Raw genomic sequence first — 17,218 nt, forward strand, 5'->3', positions numbered from 1 at the left:
TCAACTTTCATGGAGTTTTAGGGTTTGGGTTAGAGAAATATTGATGAGATCTTGAAGCATGAGTTAGATCTGGAGTTGAAACTCCAAATCTGAGTTCTATATGAATAATTGATGCATAAAGCCTTTCTAGTTGTTATTTAAAAGCCATTCCCCAAGAGTTAAGTCCCTTTCTAGCTTGGTTTTTGTATTATGAGGCAAGAAGCACGTAAAGGTAGCGACTTTATGTTGCTAATGGACTCTAGGAACCCAGATCTATTGTTTGGAGCAAAGGAGTAGCTCTATGACTCAAGATTATGAGAATACACGAAAGGACTCGGCGAGTTTGGGAGATGACTCGGCGATTCGGGCTAGATATCAGTCTTAGAGTCGCGTAGGAACTCAACGAGTCACATGGGTGGACTCGGCGAGTTGGATGAAGATAGGCAGGAACTCAACGAGTTGGAAGAACAACTCGGCAAGTCTGTTGAAGATTGCCTTGGACTCGGCGAGTCTGTTCTTGGACTCGGCGAATCTGGTCGCAGAACCTCAAACCTTTTCTGGTTAAGCCTCGAATCAGTGAGTCAGGAGGTGACTCGGTGAGTTGAGCAGGATGGGACTCAGGGATCATTGAAGTCGATGAGTCTTAGGGTGACTCGGCGAGTTGAGTCGCATTATGAGAGTTTCAGAATATAAGGACTTGAGGAGTCAACAGGCTGACTCAGCGAGTAGATTCAGTCTGGAGGGTTGACTTTGACCAGGACTTTGACTTTGATAGAGTTGACTTAGTTGACTTTTGGAGGACAGTTAGACTAAGTGTTATATTTGGTATTAGTAGATCGGGGAGTTTTTGGAGCAGTAGTTTGAGAGTGTCTGATAGCAGTCAGAAGGGTATCAGCAAAAACTCCAGCAGTGCAAGTGAGTTTCCTTCCAGTAGGAACGGGTCTAAGGCCACAATGTCGGCCCGTTTAGTTAGTAGTAGTTTCCGGACTTCGGTCTGATGCAGTAGTTAGTATGTTTGATGCCTTCGTAGCTCAGACAGGATTTATGTGTTATGTGTTCTGGGCTACGGCCCGATGCAGTATGCGGTATATGTGTTCATGCTAATTGATATGTTTATGCTATGCTATGATGAGTTAGTTCCGGACTTCGGTCCGATACAGTTAGTCCGGAATTCAGTCCGATGCAGGGGACAAGGTCCCAGTCAGTTTCCGGACTTCGGTCTGATGCAGGGGGCAAGGCCCCAGTTAGTCCGGACTTCGGTCCGATGCAGGGAAAAAGGTCCCAGTCATTTTCCGGACTTCGGTCCGAAGCAGGGGGCAAGGCCCCAGTCAATTCCGGACTTCGGTCCGATGAAGGGGACAAGGTCCCAGTCAGTTCCGGACTTTGGTCCGATGCAGAGGGCAAGGCCCCAGTTAGTCCGGACCTCGGTCCGACGCAGTGGGCGAGGCCCAGTATATGCTTTATATGTTTGTATGGTATGGGGTAGTTTGGGGGAGCTCGCTAAGCTTCGTGCTTACGGTTTCAGTTTTTGGTTTCAGGTACTCAGTTTTCAAAAGAGGAGCTCAGAGAGGTTGCAGCGCACACACCATAGTCAATTAGCCTGGGATGTTTAACTCTGATAATATGTTTATGATTTGAATTATTACTATGAAATTATGTTACAACTTATGAAACGGTTTTTTTATAAATATGGTTTTAGTATTGTTTTAAAAGAAATTTTTAGTCGTGAAAATTGGGTCATTACAAGTTGGTATCAGACCCTTGGTTTGAGGGATTCGGATACACTTTGAGTGTGTCTGAACTCAAACTAAGGAAACGATAAAAGGTTTTCAAAAGAAAAACATTTTCAAAAAGAATTTTTGAGAAAAGAAAAGAGTTTTAGAAAAAGCGAAAAGAATTTTTTTAGAAAGAAAAGAACTTTGAAAAGAGAAAAAGGGTGTGGTGCATGCAATCAGCTGAGCTCAGGTAAGTACTCCCAAATTACCCTACAAGTTTATGTTATCAGTTTCAGTTTCAATTTCAGATCAGTTCAGTTTCAGTTTCAGTACAATAACATGCTAGTATAGGACTAAGGATCTAAGAGGATGCCTTATGTGCCTTCTTTATGTGTTTCAGCTAGATAAGAATTGCATGCTAGTATTGAGTAGACAGCAGTAGGATAGCCTGTTTAGGTTATGCCCGATAGTATGAGCTTAGCATTGTATGCTAGTATAGTTTCTCGTTATGAGGATAGAATTGCTTGAGTAGTTTGTTGTGTCCGAATGCTGCTTGCTTTGTGCTTTGTAGTACTTTGAGTGATGGGAGTTAGCCATCAGGTGAATACGTCACGTCACATGTGATCAGGGTTGAATAATCTCAGAGTTTTGGATTTGGCCCTAATGCACATCTCTCATTTGAGTCTAACCGTTTTAGAGACGAGTCTCTTACTCGAAGGATTATCTGAGCCTCGTCACATGTGATAGTATTCAGGTGAAGGGTAATTGGCATTATAAGGAGGCCTTCAGCAGCTGAGGATTGGTCGGGGTGGAGTCAGAGATTTTCCCTACGGAAAGCCTAGGATGAGTGTAGCAGAGATCAGTAGCAGTAGTAGTGACTTGGTGAAGTCAAGGCAGTTCTTGAGGAAAGTATGGATAGATGTGGAAGGTAGTATGGGCCCATACTACTGAAAGCAGAGGATTCGTACTCGAATCAAGAGGGGATGAGACAAGACCAGGGAACTTGTAGAGTGTGTGAGAGATCCCTCAGCAGTGGTGTGTATATTGATCAGGAAGTGTTATATTTTCAGCATGGTGACATTACGCAAGTTACCAGTTAGCAGTTCAGGTACCGGGGAAGGATCTGGCTCGGGCTCTAGAGCCGAGCACCTTGATGATCAGATGAGGAATTTCATTTCCGCAGAGATATTGCGCAACATCATTGATCAGACTCCAGTGTTTTTCGGTTCGGTTAGAGAGGCCATCGTGGAGCTTATGGACAGTCATCTTGAGGCCTTTAGGGCCGGAATAGTTTCAGGACAGATTGGGGCTCGTCTAGAGCCCGATTCTTATGGAGTTCAGGGATCCATCAGGGAGGGAGATCCCATTTCTAGCTTTTTCCATTAGGGGACAGGAGTGAGTGGGGCACCCTGTCTCCAAGAGAGACCTCTGCATGACTGGATAGTTAAGGAGGTTTCGCGAGCCATTCGCGAGGATCTGCCCGATATGGTCATGAGGATCACTGATAGGTTGACCACGAAGCTCCAGGATCAGACAGCTGTTGTTCAGACGACGGATGGGGTCGACGAGGTAACGCAGGAGCGAGAGACGGGCAGGGAGTCAGAAAGGAAGAGGAAAACGGATGAGACTCAGGTAGCCACAGGTTCGGGCAAGAGGCCCAAGGGGTCGGATTTGAGATCGAGGGACTATCAGAGCCGCAGTCAATCCGAGAAGTGTGGTAGGACGCACAAGGGTGCGTGCAGGCGTAGAAGTGCTGGCGATGTTGGATATTTCAAGTACGGACGGATTGGCCATTTTAGCAGAGATTGTACTGTTACCATCGCCCAAGAACTTGATCCGATATGTTTCCATTGCAGTCGGAGGGGCCACAAGAAGGCTCACTGTCCAAGTTTGTATACAGTAGAGCAGGTGATAGGTCCTGCCCCTGTGACTTCGAGTACCACCAGCGGTTGCCGGGGCCGGGCAAGGCCACCCACAGCTCAGAGCAAAGTATTCCAGATGATTTCAACAAGGATTCGTGCAGCACTGGATGTTGGGGGTACGTATCTTTTACCTTCCTGTCAATTATTATTCATGATATTATTGTTATGTTGTTGCATTGATATCAATAAGCATATGTGTTGGGGTGTTATATTACCTTCTTGTGACGGAGTTTTATGCCATCTGCATACCTTGGAATTAAAATGGTAAATTGGAGGTCGTCCCCTCTAGATCAGGTTACTTCAGATGCGGTGACTGTAGCATGTATGTGTAAGAATCAATAATGCCTCACTATTTTCAAAAGGTGTCATTCAGGATTGATCAGTTAAATCCTTAGTAGTGACAATTTAGAGCTTCTAGTGAGGTAGCCAGCGGACAGTAGGGAAGTGGGTTTGGGATGTGCACCCCAAACGCAGGTTCTCAGGATGCGGTCACTAAAGCAAATTCAGTTAAGGATTAAAGGGTGCTCAGTTAGATAGCAAGAATGGTTCGGATCTGGTAAAAGTTAGTTGGAGCGCTGACAGAGGTAAACGTTGGCGGACAGCAGATCGCCCTTTTAATGGAAGGAAGATTGGGGAATCCTTTCGACCAGTGAGCAGTAAGGAGTTAGCCGAATCCAAGTAGGGGAGAACCCTCGGAGTATGCAAGGGTAAGAGCATGCAGACCCAGAATGAGTACACGACCTCGGAGAAGAAAAGATAGTAGTGCAGCGATTGATGGATTGAGGAGCTCAGGATTGGGAGTTTGAGGAACTTCCCAACAGTTAGTTCATGCAATCCAGATGGTTAGTAGCTGGTTGGGAATCTAGGATTAGAGGACCGCCTGTAGGACTCTAGTGAGTCGGAATGAGGATCTTGAGAATGGTTAGCAAGTGATGCTTCCGTGTTAGTAGTCAGTGGATTCAGGAGTTAGGAGTTTGGAAACTTCCCAACGATAGTTTCAAGTATCCGAATTAGTAGACGGTTGGTTTGGGAACCAAGCCGAAGAATTCCTCGACGGAACGCTAAGTGTATCAAGGATATATGTCGAGGTTGATGCAGCATTCGATGACTGAGGGCTGGTTTTGAGAAATCAGGATGAGGAATCACTAGCAGGACTAGGGATAGTCAGGATGTCCTTGGAATAGTAGTTAGTTAAGCAGTCAGATAGTAGTAGTGTTGTAAGTCTGCGGGGGTAGCCGTAGCATTCACTAGCAGTCAGATAGTAGTAGTGTTGTAAGTTTGCGGGGGTAGCTGTAGCATTCACTAGCAGTCAGATAGTAGTAAAGTGCTGTAAGTCTGCATGGGTAGCCGTAGCATTCACTAGCAGTCAGATAGTAGTAGTGTTGTAAGTCTGCGGGGGTAGCCGTAGCATTCACTAGCAGTCAGATAGTAGTAGAGTGTTGTAAGTTGTGACAACCCGATATTTTTCCAAAGAAATGTAACACTCAAAAGTCAAATACAACGAAACTATTTGGAATCAACGAAATTAGCCTCAAAAATAAAGTGTTCAAAAATCTAAATTGGGATGCATCAAATGTTAGATATCGTGCCAAGGTTTCCAAAAAGATAAAAGAACATTCGAAACCGGGTTATAATGAAGAAACTATGACCACTCAAATATTCACGACACACCTGGTAAAACATTATCTAATGTAAAAAGTGAAATTCCAATAAAATGCATTTTAGCCTTAAGTATCTAAACAAAATTCGTAGAGTTCGTTAAACCGTAAACGTACATAAAAAGATCGCCCAAATTGGACCTCGTGTGAAGAAGTTACGAATTTTCTAAGTTTCGTAACAGCGGTAGAGAGCTAAAAACTCGAATCAAAGATCGAACGACATTTAGCTAACGCAACCTAAACGAGAGTTGAAGGTCTCCACAATAGGAGCAAGATGATAAAAATACAAACGAAAACAGACGTCGGATAAAGAAGTTATGAATTTTTAACGGACTTTAGCAGTCCCGGCCTATTAAAAACATAGTATTAAAATAAATTCAAAACTAGCCAACGGAGCCTAAATGAAAGTTGTAGAGCATAGTCTCACCTACACGTGGATATAAAGAACGCAAAAAACGGAGCTCGTACGCGAAAGTTACGCAATTTAGAAGATTGAATCCGAAATTACGCCCAACGTAATTCAAGAGTACGCCCAGCGTACTCAGGTGCAGAGTCAAGTCCCATCAGCTGCAAGCTCTACGCCTAGCTAGACCCGATTCGTAAGCCATAATGCAAAGTTACGCCCAGTGTAACCGAAGTACGCCCAGCGTAATGCGTACGCCCAGCATACTCCGGTGGTACGCCCAGCGTACTCACGCATTCAACCCTATAAATAGAGGGCATGAACTCCGGATTTTGGCACACTTTCCTCAAACTCTCACTCACTTTCACACACTTGCAAGCACCAGAGGCCGTCCCGACACCCTCGATTTCCGCACCCGAGCCCCCGACGAAGGTTCTACGCTACTGAGATCCCCGAGAAGCTCGAAGACGCAGCTTTCCGCAGTTGAAGTTCTGCTCGACTCTAGTCTCACTCTCTTCAAACCGAACAAGTGAGTTCATACGCCTACTTTTCAAGTCTTTTCATGTTTTAAGGGGGGAAATACAAGTATAATACAAGAAAACGTATCGTTTTATATAAATACAACATCTATCTATTATTATCCGAGACCAACATCTTACTTTACGTATAAAGTTTAGTATTTCATCTAGTTATTTTCACCAAATGGAACATACTTTCTGAAAGACCATAATGGGTATAGTTTGCAAGTTATTCATACATTCTTACGTATACATCTTGAAAGACGATACTTTCACCTAAAGTGAAATAAAGACTTTCTTATCGTAAATCTATTTATACTAAGTGATGTGAGATATTCAACTTCAACGTACTCTTAAGCATGTATTTCAAGTCCTGTATTATAAGCCATAATCTCTTGAATGGATAGCGTGATACTTGTGTATAGATCTATACGGGATTGACAACCCCGCACCTAAATTGTTAGCTACAGTTAGACCGGCAGGTCTGGGGTGACAAATGTCATAACACAACAACACCTGAAGAATGTTATTACAGGCAGTCTGTGTCAATAGTATGGTTATAAGACTCACACGAAAGTATAAAAAAAAAAACTTGATTTACAAGACTTATATATGCATTCAGTATTTACATTATTTTGAGTACAAAATTTATCTTTACGAAAGATACTAACGCCCTCTAACTTTGGGAACTTTTCAAACTATATGTGGAAAATATTGGATTTTATGGAAACTATGTTCATCTATTTTTCTTCCAAAAAGACATACTTTCTTAGTACAAAAACACTTAGGAACTCACCAACTTTATTGTTGACACTTTTTCGAAACCACTTGTATTTCTCAGGGAATCAGTAATACAGGTAACTACCAGCTTTTGAAGAAGGAACGCTAAGGCAATTATTATCAAAACATTTTGAATCATCATATTGTAATATTCTTTTGGAAACATGTATAACGCAACAATGTACGTTTTTATTATATATATGATGGTTGTGCTACTTTCTTTACGATATTCAATTGTTATGATACTACGTGAAGTCATCCACCTCCGAATGTTTCCGTCATTCTGGTTTGGGGTGTGACATAAGTCTGCGGGGGTAGCCGTAGCATTCACTAGCAGTCAGATAGTAGTAGTTTTGTAAGTCTGCGGGGGTAGCCGTAGCATTCACTAGCAGTCAAATAGTAGTAGAGTGTTGTAAGTCTGCAGGGGTAGCCGTAGCATTCACTAGCAGTCAGATAGTAGTAGTGTTGTAAGTCTACGGGGGTAGCCGTAGCATTCACTAGTAGTCAGATAGTAGTAGAGTGTTGTAAGTATGTGGGGGTAGCCGTAGCATGCACTAGCAGTCAGATAGTAGTAGAGTGTTGTAAGTCTGCGGGGGTAGCCGTAGCATTCACTAGCAGCCACGTAGTATTAGGGAGTTGTAAGTTTGCGGATGTAGCCGTAGCATTCGTCAGGTTAGTAGATAGCATGAGCGCGTTGTTTGGACGCGGGGGAAACAGTAGTACCCACCAGTTCGGGTGCAGCAGTGAGGATATGGGAATCCACGGGTTAGATTTCGGATTTCCCAAATGGTTCAGTTATGGTTAAGCCGACGATTCGTCAGTTGGATCATCACCACAGTTATGAGATCAGGGTAGCAGTGGACCGTTTGGGTTCGTGTATGTTAAGGGCTACCGTTAGTCTGGGAGCCATCATTTTTATTCTTGGATTTGATGATGTCAGGATGTGACATTTGGACCTGATCGGTGGATCGGGAGGTTTGTTAGAGCCACAGTGACAGGATAACTAGTGGAAGCTAATTCCAGAGAAGGAATTCGTTCAGAAGTCGTAGGAGCGACTAAGTGAGGAGTCCTTGGACTCTACGGTTGAGTTGGAACTCGGTGTTGCAGATAACCGACAGATGATTGGAGACCAGGAAGGTCTTGAGATATTTTGGGAAGCAGCCATATAGCAGTTCAGTGTTTCAGGCAGTTCAGTGTTTCATGCAGTTCAATGTTTCAGGCAGTTCAGTGTTGCAAGCAATTCAGTGTTTCGGATAGTTGCAGTGTGATGGTCAATAGTAATTTTGTGTTGGGTTGCAAGTGCAGGCAGATTAGTTATACCAGGGTGGTCTCAGTGCATCCGGTAGGGGATGAGGGGCAATAGAATTTTCAAGCCAGTAGTAGTAACGATAAGGGAAGTATGGTAGAGGCAGCAATTTGACCGAGGGTGCTACGCCTCTCACAACAGGGTTGGATAATCTCAGAGGGGAGGGTTTGACCTTGTTGCGTATCTCGTGTGAGTCTTAACCGTTGCAGGGGTGAATCTTTTACTCGAAGGATTATCTGATCCATTCGCTGGGATGGGTGCTCATCATTAAGTTATAGCAGTAAGAAGCATTCATGTACCGGCAATAGTGACCAACACTTGGAGTGGCTGGAGTGATGGACATTGTGAAGGGTACGGTCCTTCACATTGATAGGGGAGGTAGTTGGTTATGGAATGTCGACTTGGGGAGTCCAGAGAACACACATGGAAAAAGGGGGTGAACCCGAGAATATTATCCGCAAGGATTAATGATAGTCAGAATGACCAAGCGGAAGGCCAGCGGAGATAGTCAGCGGGTGTTAGGTTTCACAGACAGAGTGTTGGAGGCAGATCATAGGTCAGTTGACCATAGTGAACTTCAAGGACGAAGTTTAGTTTAAGTGGGGGAGAGTTGTAACACCCAAAATCAGAAAGGTTTAGAAAGGGAAAGAAAACCCTAAGTCAAAAGAGTTAACTCGTCGAGTCCAGGGAGGAACTCGACGAGTTGGAGCGGGATCCGGGTGTAAAGTAAGTGACCGACTCGGCGAGTCGGCAAGTGAACTCGGCGAGTCTGTTCTGAAGAGAAAAACCCTAAATCCGGGACTTGGTGCACTATTTAAACGTCTCATTCTCATCCTTAGGGTTCCTCTACAGTCTCTCTCACCTAGAATACCAAACCCTAGTCGCCATAATCCTTTTTGGAACAAGATCTAGTTTTGGTGAAGGAAATCTTGAAGATCAAGAAGCCTAGATCAAGGAGACTAGAAGAAATCCGGATTATACTTCAGTGGGAGGTCATTTTGGAGGTAAGGAATCGTTATCCTTGGCGTTTTCCTTTCTATTTCAACTTTCATGGAGTTTTAGGGTTTGGGTTAGAGAAATAATGAAGAGATCTTGAAGCATGAGTTGGATCTGGAGTTGAAACTCCAGATCTGAGTTCTATATGCATCATTGACGCGGAAAGCCTTTCTAGTTGTTATGCAAAAGCCTTTCCCCAAGAGTTAAGTCCCTTTCTAGCTTGGTTTTGGTATTATGAGGCAAGAAGCAAGTAAAGGTAGCAACTTTATGTTGCTAATTGGACTCTAGGAACCCAGATCTATTGTTTGGAGCAAAGGAGTATCTCTGTGACTCGAGATTATGAGAATACACGAAAGGAATCGGCGAGTATGGGAGATGACTCGGCGAGTGGGGCTAGATATCAGTCTTAGATTCATGTAGGAACTCGACGAGTCACAAGGGTGGACTCGGGGAGTTGGATGAAGATAGGCAGGAACTCGACAAGTTGGAAGAACAACTCGGCGAGTCTGTTGAAGATTGCCTTGGACTCGGCGAGTCTGGTCGCAGAACCTCAAACCTTTTCTGGTGAAGCCTTGAATCAGTGAGTCAGGAGGTGACTCGGTGAGTTGAGCAGGATGGGTCTCGGAGATCGTTGAACTCGACGAGTCTTGGGGTGACTCGGCGAGTTGAGTTACATTATGAGAGTTTCAGAATATAAGGACTCGACGAGTCAATGGGCTGAATCGGCGAGTAGAGTCAGTCTGGAGGGTTGACTTTGACCATGACTTTGACTTTGATAGAGTTGACTTAGTTGACTTTTGGAGGACAGTTAGACTAAGTGTTATATTTGGTATTAGTAGATCAGGGAGTTTTTGGAGCAGCAGTTCGAGAGTGTCTGATAGCAGTCAGAAGGGTATAAGAAAAAACTCCAGCAGTGCAAGTGAGCTTCGTTCTAGTAGGAACGGGTCTAATGCCACAATGCCGGCCCGTTTAGTTAGTAGTAGTTTCCGGACTTCGGTCCAATGCATTAGTTAGTATGTTTGATACCTTCATGGCTCAGACAGGATTTATGTGTTATGTGTTCCGGGCTACGGCCCGATGCAGTATGCAGTATATGTGTTCATGCTAGTTGATATGTTTATGCTATGCTATGTTGAGTTAGTTTCGGACTTCGTTCCAATGCAGTTAGTTCGTACTTCGATCTGATGCAGGGGACAAGGTCCCAGTCAGTTTCTGGACTTCGGTCCGATGTAGGGGGCAAGGCCCCAGTCAGTTCCGAACTTCGATACGATGTAGGGGACAAGGTCCCAGTCAGTTTTGGACTTCGGTCTGATGCAGGGGGCAAGGTCCCAGTTAGTCTGGACCTCGGACCGATGCAGTAGGCAAGGCCCAGTATGTGCTTTATATGTTTGTATGGTATGTGGTAGTTTGGGGGAGCTCACTAAGCTTCGTGCTTACGGTTTCAGTTTTTGGTTTCAGGTACTCAGTTTTCAAAGGAGGAGCTCGGAGAGTTTGCAGTGCACACACCATAGTCAGTTAGCCTGGGATGTTTTACTCTGATAATAAGTTTATGATTTGAATTATTACTATGAAATTATGTTACGACTTATGAAATGGTTTTTTTATAAATATGGTTTTAGTAATGTTTTAAAAGAAATTTTTAGTCGTGAAAATTGGGTCGTTACACGTGACAATATGGACTGCATTATGGCAGACATCCAGCAGTCATCGAAGGATACACAGATGCAAATTGGATATATGTCATAAAAGATTCCAGATTTACAAGTGGATATGTGTTTACACTTAGAGGTGCTGCTGTAGCATGGAAATCATCAAGCAAATAGTTATATCTAGATCCACGATGGAATCTGAATTTATCGCCTTAGATATTTGTGCTGAAGAGGCGGAGTGGCTACGTCAATTTGTAGAGGACATTCCCGAATGGCCCAAGCCGGTAACGGCCATATGTATACATTGTGATAACCAATCGGCAATTGGTAGAGCTCAAAGTACAATGTATAATGGGAAATCAAGGCACAATAGATGTAGACATAAAACGATACGATAACTAATCTCTACGGGGGTTATCACAGTTGACTGGGTGAAGTCAAAGGATAACATTACAGATCCGCTTACAAAAGGCTTGAGTAGAGATGTAGTTTATAAGTAGTCAAGAGGAATGGGACTAAAGCCCATGAATGAATAAATTCATACGAAGGAAACCTTACCCAGAAGACTGGAGAGCCCAAGATCTGGGTTCAAAAGGTTAACTTAACTGGATGAGTGAGGCATGTCAATGTGGGGGAGTTAACATTACTTCCTAGTCCATTCCTATATGTAGTGACAAAATTAGGCTAAACATATGGTTTTTAATGATTCTTGGAATTGATGGGTTTTAGCCATAAGAACTTTCCTATGTGCGCATGCAAAACCCTAATGCTTGGATCTAGGCTTTCTAATAAACATGCTTTGAATCCAAGTCTTCTAATGACTAATTAGGTTAAATAACAACATTGAAACAGATCTAGAATCATACCTTTGAGTTCCTTGTTGATCTTGAGGTCTTGGAGCTTCTAGAGTCACAAATGTCACTCCTCTAATGGCTTACAAACACCAATAGCAAGAAGAATGATTTAGGAGAGAGGAGAGGGGAGGAATTCGACCAGGGTTCTCTTACTTTATGAGATGTGTCGAATTCCCTATGTCATGGGGTCTATTTATACTTGTAGACTCCTTAAGGGTTACAACCTAAACCCTAATTGGATAATCTTCTCTTAAGGCTATCCAAATCCATTCCATAGATAAGCCTTTGGACGATTTTGGCTATCCTAACACTCTTAGAATTCATCCAAAGCATATCCCAATGGATTTACAGTCTAAAGCTTAACTATCAAACAATTGACAGTTTATATCCCTTTATTTAATTAATCTCTTTAAGTCACCAAATTAATTCTAATTAATTCTATGACTTATATTAATCAAATAACAAATATATTATTCATTATATTATTCTCATAATATATTAATAATATTTACTCTCTCTTAATAAATCATCCTATCAAGTTGCTATGGTGAAGGCAACCCAAAAGGACCATGCACAACCGGGTCAAATACTTGCCTAATATAGTTGCAGCCTTAGACACTATTCCAACAGTCTCCCACTTGGATAAGTCTAGTAACTATATGCACAAGTACAATTCGGTTTGCAATCGTAGCTCTCAAAGACGCTGTCAACTCTGATCTAATCAATCTTGTCCTTTAGATAAAGGAACGTACAGTCCTCTGTTAGATATCATGCTGACAATCCTATGGAATGGTTAGTCAAGCATTTAGGTTTCTCGATCTCTGATTTATTTGACATAGAATTTAATCGAACACATCAATTCAGTTCTGACCTGGCCCGGCACATAAGTCAAATCAAATCATCGAGCGGCCGAGATATCGCTTTTACCTTCTTAGATAAAAGTTACAGATAAACTTCGACTTATATGCATTTACTTATTCATTAACCAACTATACACAACAATACGTTTTATAACACCAAGTTACTAATGCGTTTTCGTATTATCAATGTACAATCAATTAACAAATAATAAACCATATATCTAGGTTTTAAGACTATATGATATTATCGTCTTGCGATCACCTTTTATATCGTATTCCATAAGGTGATTCCAGCAAGCGCGGGTTTATTCCAATGCTCAAAACTAGTTCATAAGCACTCATGAACATTGTAGCAATCCTTTGCTATGTCTAACACCATTTAGACATTCTACACATCAATTCATGACAATCTTCATTCATATCTACTCCCAACATATGAAAGATTGTGGACCATTTGAACAATTCGATTATTCCTAATAAACTCAATTATTCTGGAAGTCAAAACATGCAAAGTGAAACAATAGCTAAACAATTAACATAAGATAGTAACATTACTCATAAATAAAACTCCTTTATTTAATCATCAAATGTCAATTACATTTATCTATTACACGTTTCTAATACTATCTAATCTATGCTAATATCATCCTTCAGCCCAATACTCCTAGCATGCTGCAAGTGCTTAACCCTACTCAGTCCCTTCGTAAGCGGATCTGTTGGGTTATCTTCTAATGATATCCTCTTCACTACGAGTTGTCCTTCTTCTACACAATGTCTAATGAAGTGATACTTTCTGTCGATATGTCTTGATCTACCATGATCTCTCGGTTCCTTGGTCAAGGCAACCGCGCCTTTGTTATCACAGAAAATCTCCATTGGCTCCTTTATGGCAGGTACAACTCCAAGATCACCGATGAAGTTCTTTAGCCATATTGCCTCCTTCGACGCTTCGCTCGCTGCAATGTACTCTGATTCGCACGTTGAATCAGCTACGGTTTCCTGTTTGGAACTCTTCCATGTCACTGCTCCTCCATTTAGGGTAAAGACCCAGCCCGACTGCGAACGGTAGTTGTCCCTGTCGGTCTGAAAGCTGGCGTCACTATACCCTCGCACCTTCAAGTCATCACTCCCTCCGAGGACTAAGAACCATTCATTCGTCCTCCGAAGGTACTTAAGGATGTTTTTCACCGCAATCCAATGTGCTTTTCCAGGATTCCCTTGATATCTGCTAACCATGCTCAAAGCGAAGGCTACATCAGGGCGAGTACAAGTCATAGCGTACATGATTGAGCCAACTGCGGAAGCGTACGGTACTCGGCTCATTTCTGCTATCTCAGCTTCGGTACTCGGACTTTGAGTCTTACTCAATTTGGCATTACTTTGTATCGGTAGTTCTCCCTTTTTTGAGTTTTCCATACTAAAACGCTTTAGTACCTTCTCTAAGTAAGTATTCTGACTAAGTCCAATTAGTCTCTTACTTCTTTCTCTTACTATCCTTATTCCCAAAATGTAAGAAGCCTCTCCGAGGTCCTTCATAGCGAAGCACTTCCCGAGCCAGGACTTAACCTCCTGCAGAGTCGGGATGTCATTTCCTATGAGTAATATGTCATCGACATATAGAACGAGAAAGCTTACTATACTCCCACTGGCTTTGACATATACGCAAGACTCGTCTTCGCTTCGTACAAATCCAAACTCTTTGACTTTCTCATCGAAGCAAAGATTCCATCTGCGAGACGCTTGCTTAAGTCCATAAATGGACTTCTCAAGCTTACACACTCTATCCGGATGCTTCAGATCCACAAACCCCTCTGGCTGAGCCATGTAAACATCCTCAGCCAACTTTCTGTTAAGGAAAGCGGTCTTGACATCCATTTGCCAAATCTCATAATCATGAAATGCGGCAATTGCTAGCATCACTCTAATAGATTTAATCTTCGCAACTGGTGAGAAGGTCTCATCATAGTCAACTCCGGGAGTTTGAGTAAAGCCCTTCACGACCAATCGCGCTTTATATGTGTGTACGTTCCCATCCACGTCGGTCTTCTTCTTGAAGATCCATTTGCACCCAACGGTCTTACGTCCGGGCACGTAATCAACCAAATTCCAAACTTGGTTATCATACATGGATTGGATCTCGCTATCCATTGCCTCTTTCCACTTTACAAACTCCGGGCCTACCATGGCTTCCTTATAGCTATTAGGTTCATCAAGATTTATTAGTGTAACATCACTAATATACGTGTCCCATTCGGTAGTAATATGAAAGCCATAAAACTGGGGATGAAATCTAACTCTATCGGAACGTCTAAGAGGTAAGGATTCGTCAATCGGTTCAACCGGAGTTTCCTCCTCGGGTCGAATGCCAGCGGTAGAGGTTCCTTCATCTATCGACTCTTGAATCTCTTCAAGTTCGATTTGCCTCCCACTGTCTCCTTGGCTTATGAGTTCTCGCTCTCGGAAAACTCCTCTCCTCGCAACGAAGACAACATTGTCCTTCGGTCTATAGAAGAGATATCCAAAGGATGTCTACGGGTAGCCGATGAAAATACATCGCTCACTTCGAGGTTCAAGCTTGTCGTGAGTATCTCGTCTTACGAAAGCCTCGCAACCCCAAACCTTGATATGTGCCAACGAGGGAGCTTTCCCTGTCCACATCTCGTGAGGTGTTTTGGCAACCTTCTTAGTAGGGACTCGATTAAGGATATGGGCGGCAGTCTCTAAGGCATACCCCCAAAAAGAGATTGGTAGTGAAGCACGACTCATCATAGAGCAAACCATATCCAATAAGGTTCGATTACGCCTTTCTGCCACACCATTCAATTGCGGTGTCCTAGGAGGCGTCAATTGTGAAACTATTCCACACTCCTTGAGATAATCGTGGAATTCAAGACTTAGGTACTCTCCTCCTCGATCGGATCGAAGCATCTTGATTTTCCTGCCCAATTGATTCTCCACTTCATTCTTGAACTCTTTGAACTTTTCAAAGGTGTCTGACTTTTGCTTGATTAAGTAGATATACCCATATCTACTATAGTCATCGGTAAAAGTCACATAGAAGCGGTTCCCATCCTTCGTGGTTGATCTAAACAGTCCACATACATCGGTATGTATTAGGTCCAATAGACCCTCGCCCCTTTCACATGTACTCGTGAAGGGTGACTTAGTCATCTTTCCAAGCAAACAAGACTCGCATGTGTCATCTTCCCTAAGGTCGAATGACTCCAACACTCCATCCTTTTGGAGTTGGGCTATGCGTTTCTTGTTGACATGTCCAAGTCGATAATGCCACAAGGATGCTTTATCCATACTAGTGGAAGAATCAATATTCAAAACATCATTTCCTAAGTTATCAACAATCATAACAGTTTCATATATTCCATTACATGGTATAGCTTCAAAGTAAAAGACACCATTTAGATAAGCCAAAATAGAACCATTCTCATTATTAAAAGAAAATCTAAATCCTTGTCTATATAAACCATGAAATGAAATGATGTTTCTAGCCATTTCTGGCGAATGGCAACAATTGTTCAAATCTAAAACTAAAATATTCCTAAGCACTAAAGAATACACTCCAATCTTGGTCACAGGCAACGATCTTCTGTTCCCCATGATTAGATTGATCCTTCCTTGTTCCACATCCCTACTTCTTTTTAGTCCCTGCACATTAGAACAAATGTGATAACCACAACCGGTATCAAGAACCCAAGAAATAGCATGATTAGAATCGTTAGATTTGATTGTGTATATACCTGCGAAAGATGGCTTGATCTTTCCTTCTTTGATTGCTTGCAGGTAATCCGGGCAGCTTCTCTTCCAATGTCCTATCTTGTGGCAGTGGTGACACTCTGCCTCCTTCGGGTTAGAGCAGGGCTTAGCGGGATCAACTTTGGTCCCACTAGAAGAGGCACCATCTCGGGCTTTCGCCTTGCGATAGTTCTTCGATGAAGCTTTCCTCTTCTTTCCATTCCCTTGACCAATAGCCAAGACAGGAGCAGCGGACGGATTGGGAGTAGGTGCAACAGACTTGTCCTTGAAGTTGCTCTCAGCAACCCTCAAGAGACCTTGGAGCTTGCTTAGGGTGACCTCTTCTTTGTTCATATGGTAGGTCATCCTATATTGATTGTACATCGGAGGCAAAGAGTGAAGCACCATATCGATCGCCAAGTCTTCACCGAAGTCAACATTTAACTTGCGAAGGCGGTCGACATACCTTTGCATCTTTTGCAGGTGCACGGTAAGAGATTCTCCATGACCCATCTTCGCGGAAATCATGTTGGTGAAAATCTCATAACGCTCTTGTCTCGCGTTTTGATGGTATCTCTCCAATAAGTCTTGGTGCATCTCGTACGGGTACATGTCCTCGTAGGACTTTTGGAATTCGGAGTTCATGGTGGCGATCATGATGCAATGTACCTTCGCTGCATCTCGCTCATGAGTTTCTAAGGCGGTGATTTCGGCAGGAGTAGCAACTTCGGGGTTGATTTTCTCGAGCTTCTCATCGAGGACATACTCCTTATCCTCATAGCGAGCAATGGTGCGAATGTATCTTATCCATTCGCTAAATTTCGTTCC

The sequence above is a fragment of the Lactuca serriola genome, chromosome 6 (assembly GCF_051521515.1).
Source record: "Lactuca serriola cultivar US96UC23 chromosome 6, Lser_US96UC23_V15, whole genome shotgun sequence".
NCBI classification, from domain to species: Eukaryota; Viridiplantae; Streptophyta; class Magnoliopsida; order Asterales; family Asteraceae; genus Lactuca; species Lactuca serriola.